The sequence below is a fragment of the Platalea leucorodia genome (assembly GCF_965183815.1).
Source record: "Platalea leucorodia genome assembly, chromosome: 4".
Classification (NCBI taxonomy): Eukaryota; Metazoa; Chordata; class Aves; order Pelecaniformes; family Threskiornithidae; genus Platalea; species Platalea leucorodia.
Genome location: NC_138826.1, coordinates 64559590 through 64574549, shown reverse-complemented (window position 1 = coordinate 64574549; position 14960 = coordinate 64559590). Strand labels below are relative to the sequence as shown.

The 14960-nt window shown below is 47.3% G+C and overlaps 1 protein-coding gene across 15 annotated transcripts in view; it reads right to left on the bottom strand.

Annotated features, from left to right (window-relative positions):
• LOC309589829 (protein mono-ADP-ribosyltransferase PARP12-like) overlaps nucleotides 1-14960 on the bottom strand; it is a 39343-nt gene that overhangs the window by 10289 nt on the left and 14094 nt on the right. For 8 of the 15 annotated variants that reach the window (XM_082310411.1, XM_082310420.1, XM_082310423.1 and 5 more), the window contains 4 exons: nucleotides 6174-11165; nucleotides 5003-5117; nucleotides 3906-4002; nucleotides 1565-1695 (listed from right to left, as the gene is read on the bottom strand). The gene's annotated coding sequence lies outside the window, so the exon portion shown is untranslated. The remainder of the gene's footprint in view (nucleotides 1-1564; nucleotides 1696-3905; nucleotides 4003-5002; nucleotides 5118-6173; nucleotides 11166-14960) is intronic. The other 7 variants (XM_082310418.1, XM_082310421.1, XM_082310422.1 and 4 more) reach the window with 7 other exon arrangements.

The following is a 14960-nucleotide window of genomic DNA, read 5'->3' as shown; positions in this document are numbered from 1 at the left end:
AACCAGCAGAAGAAACAAGGGAACTTTGAGCTAGAGCTAAGAGGAATCCCTGTATCATAACAAATGCAAAAAATCCCACTGTGCTTCAGATATTTTTAAAAGAAACTTCTCCAGTATAACAGGATCTATTTCAGAAATACAAGATTGTCTTGATGAGGGAGAAGAGAACCAAAACAAGAAAACTGAATTTCTGATAGATAGCAAATAGCGGCTACTCACACCTCATGCAGGGATAAAGACAATAGATCACAGGCCAAACAGTGCTCTCCCCTAGTGCTCCCTCTGCAGCCCTGAACTCTAATTTTCAATAGCATTAACACTTTAAGTTTTGGTCTCAAACCTCAATTTTTCTGATAACACACTCGCCAGTAAGCAGACCACATTTTCTACAAATTCAGTATATCTGTTCTCAGAGAACTGAAGTAGTCACTTGTTTAGATGTATTGAAACACTTTCAGTTCCTCTATCACAGGAGTAAAATTCATTTAACCAGTTATATCCATCCCTTCACTGGCCTTGAAATCAAACCTGTCTACTAATTTCTCATGCTCTCTTCAGTCACAGCCAACTTTGACACAAGGAAATGTGTGAAACCACACATTACACCTACAAACCAAAGAGACCCCTCCACCAGAGTTTTGACTAAATGTTTTTGCTGAATTTGTGGAAAATGCTCATCCCGACTGGAACCACTTTTTTTGCCGGAACATTCAGTTTTGTTGCTGTTTTCACCTTGGAAAACTTCAGACCCAGACCGGCATCTCTGGTTAATACACTTGAGCCCAAGTGACCCTATCCTGTGCTCCTTTTGTGAAATGATGGGGCAGGCACCCAAAGCAGGGAGCCTTAGGTTCAGTTCAAGTATAGGATTAAATGTAGGTCTCCCATATCCTGGGGAAACAGTCAACCCACTCCTCTGGCTGTGGTTAATCAAACTCTCAGATTTCATGAAAAAATAAAATTCTGGCCTTCTCCATTTTGAATGAGAACATTGCAGTTGTGAGAAGCCAAACAGTAAAGAAAACATTTCCCCAAATCATGTTGTTCTACCAACAGGGAGGGTATGTACAACTCAAACTTATAATGCCTGGGTTTGTTGGTTTTTTTCCTAAAAAAGGTCATAGAATCTGATAGTTTTAAAAATGGCTTATATAAAGCCAGGCTTACAAAACAAGATTTGTATGCACCCCAAATCTAAACCCCAGGTTTATAAAAGCCATCTTTATAATAAAAATCTTTTAAGTTGCTGGGTTTTCCTGATCAAAACATAAATTTCATATAAACCCCAGGTCTAATTCCACAGGGCCCCAACCTTTTTGTCATCCCACCTCCCATTTTTGGAGTTGGTTATTTTTCCACCATAAATCAGAGAATCAGAGCAGTCTGCTCCCGAGGAATGTGCCTGAGCCCACGAGGGCTGGGATACGGGGCTGCGCGGAGAGGGAGGTGGTTTGCCTTTTGCCAAGGGGGAACCACCCACACGCTGGGAGGACGGGATGGGGCCCCAGCCATTATCTGAATGGCTCCGCTGCCACAGGGGGAATGAAGTAAAGCGGATACAAACAACTGGAAACGCTGCCAAAGTGTTGGGCTCCAAGTCCTCCGGAGCCTGTGGATGCTGTAATCCTTCATTGTCTGTTGAAATAGGTTCTCGATTTCCCTGTATTTGCTGTCATCGCGGCTGACTTCTACTAGCTGGAAAAAAGTTAACACAACACAGACCAACGTGTTACAGCACTTTCGGTTACACCTCCCTGGTCCCTCCCAAAGGACCTAGCCACCACTCACTGCGGGTGCGATCGTGGCCTGGGAGTTTTCAGAGCCCTCTCTCACTTATTCATGGTGCTTTCCTCACTCTCACTCCTGTCCTAGTGTGCTCTAAACGCCTACTCTGAGAGCTTGTCCGCAATACAAAGGAGCTATTGCTCTCTGTGGAGCACATTTTTTCTGCCCAGAGCGCATCTACAGTCCTAAGCAAGCTAAAGCGAAGCTATGCAAAGACACCGGGGGGTTCAGAATAGGTGTCCAGCTGGAAAAGAGAAGGTGAAATAGTTGTTCTGTATGAAATGCACGCTTATCTTTCTTGTGCACTAACTCATCTTTATAGACAAGCCCTGATGTTACTGTAGTGAGTCATCAAAGCAGCTTTATTTATAATCATGCTGCCTGATTTTTCAAAACCACACAAGACCTAAAACTCGTTATAGCAATACTAAATAAGCTGATGGTCCCCCTAACGCACATCCTTTGATTTGAAATTCTAGAGCGTGACTGAGTTTTAAAGGAGAAACTATCCTGTGAATAGGGAGCACTGGGGCTCAACCTCCAGATCAGCAGCTGTCATCTAGGTCAAACCAAAAGCACAATGGATAAACCAACATTTCTGTGCACTGGCCATTTAGATGCACAATGCTATGGTGTGAATGGACAGTCCCGTGTCCCCTGCAAAGCTCTTCTCACAGCCGTCCCTGTCCCTCTCGTAGCTGTACATTTTGGAGCGACACGTTTGCAAGCTGAAAACTAACAAAACCAGTTCCTGGACTCAGGCATGTATTTTAGATTTGCTCAATACAAGCCATTACAGATGATAACTTTTCCCAAAGTAGTGAGCAGATGTGAGCAGATATACACCTCATATCCTATTTCAGGCAGTGCTGAATGGTCCCAGTCTGAAGGAAACATGATGCATGTGAACAGCATCCGATTGCCTGTTTAAACCAAGTTTGACCAAGATGAACAAACTCAAGGGATTTCCACGAGACAGTCTCCTGGTCATGTTTCAGGGACTGCCTCAAAAAACCTTCTGTCTTTATATTTTGTATAAACTCTTCTCTCTTAATAATGCAAGCTACAAGTAGAGAAAGTATGTTATAGTGATGCTCTGCAGCAAGATGCATCACACAATGCTTTCAGCAAAGTGTTACCTTTTCTTTCCTTGCTTGGCTACATGCTTATAAGCATGCCTAATAATATCATGACCTAGTCCTGTCTAAAGAAAGTACAAACAGCTCTTCAAGCACGATCCCTGCATTACCTCTCCTTACCACCACCAGGCCATATTGGCCTCTTCCAGCAGAAAGCTAAGAAAAAAAAATGCAGTGGCACAAAAAGTTCACACAATGCCTGTTGAGACCCTAAGAAATGATTAAAACTATCCTTTTCCTGAATTGCATGGCAATTAGGAAGGGCAATTGGGAGAGGAATCAGAGAAGGAAAAGCTCACCAAAACCACATCAGATTATCAACATCTGCCTTTTGCTCCAACCAGAACATTCATTTTGTTGCCTTTTCTCTTATTTCCCCTGCCTGTTACAAGACTCTGCCCGGCGCTATTCCAACAACACTGCACAAATTTCCCTTAATTGAGGTCTCCGCTCTTCCAGTCCCACTCTCCTTCTGCTCCAGACTACAGCATCCACAAATCAGGATGTCAGCCTTATTCCCTGAGCTTTCCAGCTCACTAGCAGGCTGTGTGGCAAACCAAAAGTATGTTTTCCCCTGGCTATATGGCTATGCACGCCTGAGTTGGATCTACTGTTTCACATTGTCACCAGTATCACCCTTGATAGAAGAATATAAACCACCACCCTAGAAACTCCATTATGTTAGAGTTTTTCTGTCTCTGTCAGATTTATTTGAACACCCCCAACCACATAACCTCTCACCAGCAGAAAGTGGGAAACTGCCCTGGCAGTCTCCAGGCCACTGGGATTTCTTCTCGGTGCACTCCCCTTGCAGCATGCCTGCCACAATGACAGCCTGCCAACGCTGTCAAACCCACCGCCCAGCCTACCTGCATGAAGTCTACATCAGCAGATAAATGAGTCATCCTGAAGCAGGAGAGGACTCAATAAACAGGCATTATTTTCCACAGGCAGGAAAATAATGAGCATAACATCCCATACCTTTGCTTGTCCTGCTTCCTACTGCCACGCATTGCAGCGCTAGGACTTCTGCAGATTTTTATCACAGTCTGAGGATTCAGATTTCTCTGGACCATTTCTTGAAAGAGAAGACAAATGCACCACAAATGAGAAAGGAGGTTTTTGCCATCTGGGAGTGCTGCCCAGGAGAGCAAATGTCATTGTGCAACACAGTGGGATTAGCCTCGCTCATGCTTCTCCTGCACCCAGCCCCTCCTCTGCTCCCTGCCATTTCTGCTTTAGGCATTTTGCTGTCAGTAAGAAGGGATCTGTGCAGATGTTTCATGCTGTAGCCACTGACTGAGGAGCTGATTATCACCATTACCCAATTTCATGTTTTCTTCCCTTCACATAGATTCTGCACAGAATGCATATATACCATAGAAACTCAAATACAGCTCACAATTAACTTAAGCTGTGGTGCCCTGACCTTTCTTCTTCCTTATTCCTCTCCCCCAAGGCAATGGCCACAGCAGTTTGGCGGGGGGGAGGTTCTCCTTGGAAAAGCCCTAGCTGTACGGTGCATTCACACGCAAGGAAAAGCAGAGCCACCAGCATGTCACGCTCACTGTGCACCACGGTAAACTGGATTCATATAGGAAGTCAGATTACATGCACGCAACAACCACCTGCGCTGTGTATGCACAAGAGGGACAACATATCTGGGATGAATTAGTCACCACCATTCCCTTCAACATACTTGCATCCTTATTTCAGCCCTTGATTTCCCAATTGTAGATACACAAAAAAGGTTCCCATATTTACAGCCTTAGCTCAGCATGGTGTAACATCAAGGAGACAGAGACACTACTCTAAAATGTCTCTCTGTTCAGACCAGAGCCACCCCCAGTTTTGATTAGTCTGCAAAAACTGCTTCCATTTTCCCTATTTTATGTTTCCCTTCCTTCGCCTTCCCCTTCTTACTGTGCTAAGAGAAGCTGCTTGTGCTCCATGAAATGTTCCCTCATTGCTCTCACATCCAAGTAGAAAAGGATTTTCAATGACATTTTGGAAAAGAAGCTGCATGACAGTTAGTTCCCCTGTAAGTATGGCAAGAGGTAAGCACGCAGATCTTTTACCTTTGAAATCTATCTCATATTTCTGTGAACCAACTTGAAATTCAAAAGTACACTGATGAGTTTGAAACCATGGTTCCACATCTGCAGAAGTTATAGGGGCAGCACCTTGTTCTGGCTGTTACAAAGGAGAGGAACGTTAGCAATGGGCTTTGGGCCACAGTGGTGTCGCATGCTTTGCAGGGTTGGATCTAGCACCTATACAAGTCATGGGGAAAAGCCAGTGACTTAAACCAGTCAGGTTGGACTTGTCTCTGAGCTGCAGCAGGGTCTCTCTGCTGTCTTTGCCAGTCCCTGCACCACTGCAGATCGGAGGGGCTTTCTCCTGTCTGTGTCCCCCACCAAGGACTGCTGGTGGCTGCAGTGCAGCCTGATGCAGTGCTTCACCCTCCTCTGACTGCCCTGAGGGGAAGGAATAGAGGCTCCCTGGAAGGAGAAGCTGCGAGTCCAGGCTCCGGAGTTATTTCCAAGAGAGCTTATAGATGGGGATGCCTCCCAGGGGCTTTGATGGGAAAAGCAGGCAGTTTTCAGGGATTTGTTTTTCAGGAGAAGTATGCAGAAAGTGAACCCTTCTCACATACACAGAACTTTCAAATTAAAATGAGTTTTCAACAAATTCCCCAGCCACCTGTAAAAACAGTCTGTTTTCAGGGCTGGATTTCCTGGAAGCATTGAGGAAAATCAGCAAAAATGACAGAAGTCAAGATCAAGAAAGCACTGGGAGAATATCTGCATCACTTTTATTAAGTAAAGCTAGCAGGTGCTAAGTTCAAAGCAAGGAAAAGGGGAGCCCCCTTCAAGCAACATTCAGTTCAGCTTGCCACAAGATGTTGTGGATGCTAAAAGTTTATATGGATTTAAAAAGTGATGGAATAATTACTGAAAGAAGAACATATCCAGGATTATTACAGATACAGATACCAACTCTGATGCAGGAGATCCCCAAGTCAAAAACTGCTGGAGGCAGGGAGAGCATTTTGGGAAAGTATCGCTACATGCTTGCCTTGTATAATTTCCTTTGGGCACCTCTGTCATCCAGTGATGGAGATGGTCTCCAGAGCTAGATGCGCCTCTTGTCCTGGCACGTTCCGGCCTTTCCTACACTTTGGGGGAAGGAGCCAGCAGGAAGGGAGTGAATGGCACAGGGTGCTGGGCATGAGAGGGAGATGCTCACCTGCTTCCCATATTCAACCCAATGGTTGTGCCCATCCAGCCATACCAGCAGCTTTCCACGCTGCCCACGGAGCGGGCGTCAGTTGCTGACAGATAGCGCAGAAAGATGACCGTGGGCAATAAAAAAGGCAGATCAGTTTCTGGCAGTCCCGAAAGCATTTGCAGTAAGTCTGCAGCCCTTCAGCGTGCTCTGCGCTCCCTGTCTCTTACAGCTCTTCCTGCTGTGGGTCAAAATCTGCGCTGATGTACAGTTAGTGGTCAGCAGCTGCGATTAAACCGTGACTTTGCAGGGGGGTGACGACGACGACAGACCTGGTTGTGGTGCAGATGCTGATGAAGAACAGGACCCAGCAGATCCTACGGGCTGCCGATGGCTAAGGCTGGACCTCTGCGATAACCGCCCAGCTCTCCCTCAGCCCCGCACCTCATCACGACCACCCTCAGCTCTCCCACCGTACCCCAACCCTGCATGCCCCTACACCGCCCTCCCCTAGAGCAGCCCCCCGCAGCGGGGGTCCGGAGCCAGGCTGGCTCTTGCCGGGCTGCCCGGCCAGCGGGGGCTCCCGGCAGGGCCCCGGAGCCGGGCGGGCACCGCCACCTAGGGACCCGGCAGCAGAAGGCTGCGGCAGCCCGCCGCCGGCCACCGGCCACCGGCAGCCCTGCCTCCTCGCCTGCCTCCGGAGCACGGCTCGAAAGAAGACACGAAGGCAGGCGGAATGAGAAGCACCGATTTTGGCGTCGGGGTATCATCTCAGCTGCGAGAAAAGGAGCGGTCTTGCAGCGTGCCTTCAACACCTTCTCCACCTGGCACGGGCAGCAAAGCATGAAAGTTTGGATAACCTTCTTTTGGGGGGACTCCTAATTCCACCCACTCTTTATTCTGTGCCATTTTCATTGTCACTGTCAATTGCAACGACTCTGCACACGTGTCTGACGACCTGACAGCTGAAGAACAGACTGTCCCCTGGTTCTGCCCCGTTTCAAGGATCACCTTTTTTCTTGGCGTTATCCTGACTAAAAGATCAAGAAGCCTGGCACAGCGTGGGTCCTGCACCCCATCACACAGTGCAGTCATGCACAGGGGCTCTCAAATCCACCCTCAGCTCCCACCCCTTTCCTCTCGCTCTGCGTAGGCTGGGGCTGTACCCTTCCTTGCACCAACATCTGCACATGTCCTTGAGCCTGCCCAGTGAGGGATCCCCTTCTTCCCATCTTCTCCTTCATGCTGCTACAGCACTGACTGCTTACAGTCCACAAAATGCTTCCCACCCCTCTCGTGCCCCTGCCTGCAAGCCTTCTCCCAGGACACACTGCATTGCAGCGCCAGTCGCATCCCACCTGCATTAGACATCAAGCAAAGATCTTTCACCTTTGAAGTTGATCTCATACTGCCAAGGACCTGCTTGAAACTAGAGAGTGCCTTTCTGGTCAGCCTGAAATGCCTTCTCCACCTGTGTAGAGGTTACGGTGGCAGCACAGTGGTTGGGACACTAGAAAAAGGAGGAGGAATATCCATCAGAAGGAAGTTTTGGCTTAAAGGGCCTGGAGAGCAGCATTGTATTTGCTAACCAGGGGTAATTGCCTATGACTTGGAGTTTCTTGGTGCAGAGGCCCACCCCAGCCCTATCCTCCCACCAGAAGCTGTTTGCTGGACTCTGCCCCCACTTGCTCCCAGCCACTGCTCCCTCCTCATCACCACATGCACGGACGAGGTCTGGCGGGGTAGCATATCCCCAGAGCCCTGTCCATCTCTGCAGGCTGTGGTGCTCACTGCCTTCTCCTCAGCCCTTCCACATAGGATTGGAGAACATCACCACGGCTCTTGAAACGGTCATGTTTTGCTATTGTTCCTTGTCAGTGCAAGGGATAGCTTTCTGGCACTCTCTTCTGCAGTGAGTTATTAGGATTTCCAAAAGAAAACAGCACTCTCCTCACAGATGCACACACAGCATAAAAATTGTTTAGATTAAAGCAATTTTGAAGGCTCTGGTTTGGCCAAGAAAATAAACAGCTTTCAGACCTCAACCTCACAGGGTCCTGAGTGTTGTGAGTAAAATTATGAGAGACTGCTGAATACATCAAAATGCACGTGCGCCATGGGGATGCACTGAGGCAAGACCTGAGAGGTGTGCAAAAGGCACTGCTCGTGAAGGGCAAAAGAAAAGGCAGCCCCTGAGGGGCGGCCGGCACACGGGCAGGGAGGGGAGAGGTGCTTACCGCCTCTCTGCATCCCTGCCACTGGCTGGAGTCATCCAGCCAGTACCAGTGGTTTTCCCTACTGACCACAGGCAAGCACCGGCGTGTGACACACCGAGAGGAAAGATGTGGAGGTGGAAGGAAAAAGCAAATCAGTGCCTGGTAGCTGTGGAAATCAATAACCTCCATTTTCACCCCTTCCATTCTCTACGTCCACCTCCTCCTGCCAGTGCAGCTATTGCAGCGCCTTCCCACTGCCAGTCCGGGCAGGTCGTGTGTGAGAGGACACCTCCAGTTTTGCCACCCCTTACCTTAAGAGGCCCAGAAAGCGGAGTTGTTCTTCACAGTACTGATGATGAAGGAGGGGAGAGATGGCAAACAGCATGACGTGTGGCTGGACATCTGAGTCATGTCACCTCGTGACAGGTGGAGTGGCCAAGATAAGGTGCAACACACGACTCAGCACCCCGCAATCCCCTGCCTGCTGCTAGTGCACAGCACACCAGGGGCAATCCCGGTGCTGTGTCCAGGGCCTGCGGTGGCCATCAAGCTCTCCCACGGGGCTGGAAGCCAGGCCAGACCTGCTGCCCCCACCTGACAGACCAATGCTGTTCAACACTGGGGCAGCAAGGATGTTCCTGTGGGCCTCACTTCTCCAGCCCCCACAGTCCTCTCCCCAGCAGACCTGGAAAGCTGGATGGGTACTGCCAGCTAGCGACATGGCACATGTGAACTGAGCACCCCACACCTCTCCTCCAGCTGGCTCCCACCTCCACCAGACTCGTCGTTTGGCCAATGGCAGATTTTTCTTGTCATCTGCATGCTCAGATTCCCTGAACCATGTCTTGAAAAAAACCATGAAGGCAGGCAGAAATAGAGCAGCTATTCGAGAAATGCATAGCTCTACCGCAGATCCCACTGCCGCAACACAATGCAGATGCCAGAAGTCTGCAGCAGTTCAAGAAAGACTGAACAAATCCACAGAAGAAGAGAAATCCAGTGAGGGCCATTATATACAAATATGTTACCTCAGGCTTAGGAAGTCCCTGAGTTGCACGTCGCTGGCAGTGAGAGATGTATCACTATCTGCTGCTTCTCATCCTCTTTTCCAGGGATCCAGTGCCTGCCGCTGCTGAAGGCAGGAGCCAGGCTAGCTCGCTTTGGCATGTCCCTGTTTAGCCACTCGTATAGAAAGGCATATGAAAAACTGCTAACAGAGCCATGCAATGCCTTCTCTGTGTTATTCCCACAGCGTGAGGTCATCTTGTCTAGTGCAGCTCCCGCCTGAACTGGCAGCATGAGCAGTGCAGACACATGTCCTCTTGTCCACCTGGAAGGCTCCTCTTTTGATCCCATCACACCGCCAGTTTCGAGCTATCACAAGCCCACTCCTCAAAAATGGATGCGGGCACTTAATATAGTACCTCTACATGATTTAGGTCTTCTCTTTTTCTTCTTTGAATATCACTCCATCCTTTTTGCTCACAAATATCAGTCACCCAAACAATGTCCTTCTCAGCAAACAGCCCCACAGTTGAGCAGCCACCCTAGGGCGGCGGAGACCCACAGGCTGTCTCTCACGCAGCTCTCCTCCTACACAGCCTCGGCAAATCCAGGTCTCCTCCTTAGTGCTTCCTCTTTCACAACTCCTCCATTGCTTGTGGTGCCACATGCACCATGACCTACGTGTTAGTCTCAAACCATCCTCCTAATACTTTTTTTTTTGTGTGTGTTGAATACCATGACTTTATTTTTCTAATCCTTTAACAGTATGGGTCTCCAATAGCTCCAGCAATTAAATCACAAAATTAGACAAAAGAATGGGAAGTTCTATATATTTCCCAATTTCATGCTCTGTCAGACACAAACAGCATCTCCTCTGCTTCTCCAATTTACACAATTAATTTTCTAGCAAGTGCTTTTAAAGATGTACGTTCCCTCTGGCTAGGACAGACACTTCTGCTGGTCATGGGGCTACCTGAGGCATATTCAGGAGAGAAGCTGCCCTACAGAGTTAGCAGCACATCACATGTACTAAATAAATTCTAAACAAGGAAGTATTCTTCCTTTAAAATTTATCTCATATTTCTGTGATTGAACTCGTAATTTCAGAGTGCCTTCCTGATCTGCCTGGAACACCCTCTCCACCTGGGCAGGTGTCACCAAGGCTGCAGACTAGGTTGAAGGCTACAGAAACGAAGGTAGTGATGGTGTCTGTTATAGGCAATTGGCTTTTTATGCTCTTTATAGGATCTGTGTAAAGGTTTAGCATAACATCAAAACCAAAAAGTAGTTAATAGTCAAAGTAGTGCTGCACTGTACTTTAGAGAAGCAGCTTTCTGAATACAACTTTTTCAGCTTTCCAGTGAGTCATGATATTCCCTGCCCTCCCCCAAAATTTGGATAATGGGTATGTAATATATTTGTGTGCATGTGTACAGGGCAAAAAACCAGCCTTGACAAAGATTTTAGCTGCTCCTAGGACAGACTACTGCTGTGCTTCAAGGTGGCATTCAGAAGCTCCCCTGAGAGTATCAGTGACACTCCAAGGCTTGGCCAGCACTACGGGACTATGGAGAAAGCCTGCGTGCCACCTGACAGGCAGTCCTTGCAAAAACCCAAACATTCAAAGCAGGACTTCTCCATGAGTGACTGGGACTTGGAGCTGGGTTTCAGGGGTGCAGTGGAGTTTACCTGCTTCCCATACTTGATCCACTGCAGGGAATCATCCAGGCAGTACCAGTGGTTTTCCATGCTGCCAAATGAGTGAGCATCAGGAATGATCAAAAGTGCAGAACTGTCTCAAAAAAGATGAAAGGGGGAAAAAAAGAAAAAAAAGGAAAATGAGAGGGAGAGGGAGAGGAGAGAAAAATGATCAGCTTCTGGCAGGTTGCTTAACAGTAGTCTTGAGAGGGAAACCCAAACTCCGCAGGAATTCCTGGACTGTTGTCATCATTTCACAGCCCAGAAAATTGTCTGGTTTCCAAATCCTCAGGGAAGAGAACAAGTCTTAAAAGAATTTTGTTTTTCTTTTTTGCCTATGCTTGAACCCAGATGTGCCATTTTCTGCCCTCTGAGTGTGCCAGCCCATGGTATACGCACTGAGCAGACGCCTGACCCTGGTTAGGTAGCAATAGTATTATTTGGTAGTTATTGATGGTTCACCTGCAGAAGTCAATACTTCTGAGTTTCCCTGGGTTCCCCAATGAAACCTCAGCAGATGTGGGCATAGATGGCCTGGCTCCCAAGCCCATGTCCCTCACGCTGCCCACTGCAATGGGCTGCTTCCTGTGGTGAGCAACAGCTTTCACAGCCCTCCCGAACTCAGAGTCGTTAGAGGATTCTGCTCATTCTTATCTCCGTGGACAGCATTTAAACAGAGAGGAGTCCTGCAAATGGCCTTCCCAGCTGCTACATAATGAAGCTTTTGCTTTCCTTTCGAGTCCTGTTAGTTACGTTTCAGATTCAGGAAACTGCCTAGACACCACATGTTAACAGGAGCAAGTAGAACTAGAAGTTGAGAGGGGAAAAAAAGAAAACAAATCCAAATCTTGATCTGGGAAGGAAAAGAAAAGCTGGTGAGCAGGACACATCATGGAGTTACGCAGACTACACAGAAATAGCAGCAGCTGGAGGAGGTCCTGATGGGAAAAATGTATTTTTGATAGCGCTGTCACAAAGTTTAAGTTTGGTTAGTAGCCTACAGTTTCCTGCACTGAAACTAATCACATCTCAGACTACACTAAAGAAATGTAAAGAGGCCATTCTGTTAGTAAGGAATTTGAGATGCTCAGTCAAAAAAAATCCGAAAAAGGGAGGCATTTTTTAAGACATGATAATGGATGTGAGGACTTCCAGTCAAGTGAGTTCTGTGAAGGGAAAGGTTGTTTAATCATTAATAAGGGGTCAGATTGTATGAGGAATCAAGAGGAAAAAGGATGTGGAGAAGTCTCTTAGAAGAACCTGCTCGAGCTGAGAGGCAAAATGAAGGCCAGCTGGCCTTCAGAACAGAACAGATCACAGCTTCAGCCAGATGTCACAGAGTATAGGTAAAAAAACCATAAACCTGCAGGAACTTTCAAAAGGAAAACAAACTGGAAGATGCAAGGGACTATCTGCAAAATGCAGTCAGAAAGAGTCTCCAAGAATCAAGAATGAAAGAGTGTGGTGTACAAGGTGTTAAAGAAAGCAGAGACCGATGCGACTTCTAACATCTCCTTTGGACTTAGTAAAGGGAAAACCATTCTGAAAAAAAAAAAAAAAATTAAGGAGACCAAAGCTGAAGATACAGCCCAAGAAAAATTATTCAGAGAACACACAGTGAAATAAAGCGTCTCTTTGGGAATGGATAAAGACACAGCTTCCTCCAGCGGTGGGGATATCATGTGTAGACACTCCCCCAGAATTTACAGGTTGAGCACTGGCACACCGATTAATGGGTCCTCTGACATTGCAGCAAAGCATCTGGAAGGAAATTCTAAGCTTATTAAGAACAGATGGATAACAACCAGCTCAGCCTTTCCTATTGCTCTTATTTGTAGGCTAGATGTAAAACTAATCTTGGAAAGACGGTTTGAGTTGTTTTGGGAAATAGTGTCTAGGACTCAACATGCCAGACAATAGGCTTCATCAAAAGAAACAGGACTGCAAAAAAACAGGAACAATTAGAAAAAGTTGTTCGCTGAGCAGTGAAAGTCTGATTCCTACAGACCTGTCTCCTGCAGCCCCTAGCTGAGGACCCCTGCCCTCCCCCCAAGCCCTCATCATTACCACAGCTACACATTGATTCGGGATCTTTATTCCCTCGACCCAAAACGAGTCTTGTTAAATAATGCAATTGTTGAGCATGTCATGCCAAGAACAATATCTGTGTTTTCTTCACCTGGCACCTATACAGTGGTAGTGCCAGGTTATGGGGCTCAGGTTGATTTTTAGGAGTTTAAATGTTTTGGAAAATAACATGCCATTCAGCATGTTCAATCAAGCATTAAGTTTCTACAGTTTAATCATCCTGTAATAAATTCTGTCAAAATTGCTAAAAAGGATTCTTAAAAATGCTGAAAAGTCAAATTTGGCACCAGTAAATTAAAAGAAAGCCTGAAAACTTGCTGAGGTGTTTTTCAATAAAAAGCCTAGAACAGGTCCATGAATATGTAACCAACAGCATTAAAACCAGGGACACGGGAAGTCCTAAGAGCACCACAAGAAAACCAATTAGAAATGCATTACATTGCAAAGATCACTCGAGCTAACAGCTTTGCATCTGGGGGCTCCTGCAGAGGCAGCTGGCCTCTCAGCAGAGCCCTCTCCCTCTGGTCTCCTGCAGCTGCCACGCTCCCAGAAAACCTCCCCGTGGCGGCGCAGATGAAGTATTCCTACACACCCACCTAACAGGAAACATATTCAAAAGGTGGAGAAATAATTAGCCAAGATACCAACTGATCATTTAATCTCACGTTGAGGGCAGCCTTACTCCCTGCCCGTAGGCAGAAGGAGCTCGGTGAATCATGGAGGCTCCAGGACAAGCCCACCCTGACACCTGCGTGGCTGGAACCAGCCTGGCTGGCAGGGAAGGCGGCAAACGCCACAGAAATCAGTTGGGCTACTCATAGCATTCCTCAGGTCAGAGCTTTTCCACCACCATCTCTGCGACTCTGAAACTGTCGGTCCCATGCCTCTGAGTCAGAAGTCATTTAACCCTTTCTCAACAGGGTAGGGAGCTCTTCAAATGCTTTTATTCAGGGGAAAAAAAAAAATCAATGAAAGATCAGATCCACACTTAGTGCCTGCTAACAATTGGACATGTTGCTGCCGGTTTGCAAGCATTTCTCCACTAGAAGGGTGCTGAGGAATACTTTGTGCTCAGTACTTTGGAGGCACCCAGGTACTCCAGAGGTAGCAGGAGGTTCAGGTCTGGACGACGTTTTAGCACATTTGTAATACCAAACAAAACTCCCATGAAGAAGTATTCACAGATTAAGTTGCTTTTCACTTCTACTAGTGGTTTCTGCTCTCAGCGCCTCACTGACCAAAATATTGCCAAATCTTTTGCCATTCAAAGCCCTGCTTGGGCTAGAGGCTCAGTATCATCTTATGCCAATCAAAATCTATACTGCAGCCCCCCCTCTTCTTTATCAGTGTTGGCACAAGCAGAACTGGGAACTGCTCTTGCTGAACACCATATTTTGGGTTTGGGTTTTGTGGGGGTTTTGGTTAAGTCACTTTTCAAGTAGGTGAACGCTCTGCACCTGATCCTCCCCACCCCAGTCCCGTCACTGGTGCTGGCATAGGGAAAACAGCAGCGACACACACCTGGAGGTGGGACTGCTCCTTTTGGCAGTGACACAAACTGAGAGTTGCAGAGACTGACCCTGAAATAGCGCGGGCTCCGCAAGGAGTGCTTCGGCTTCAGATCTGGTACTCCAACACCTACAAAGCCAACAGCGGCTACACCTCAGCCGTCCCACACCACAGCGCACTGTTGCAGATGCACACACCAGCCCCCTGCCTGATCTTCTCAATATAATACCAGGCCCCTAATTGCTGAAGGTTGTATGAACTATCCCTGCAGCCAGAAATAGTTTTTACTTAT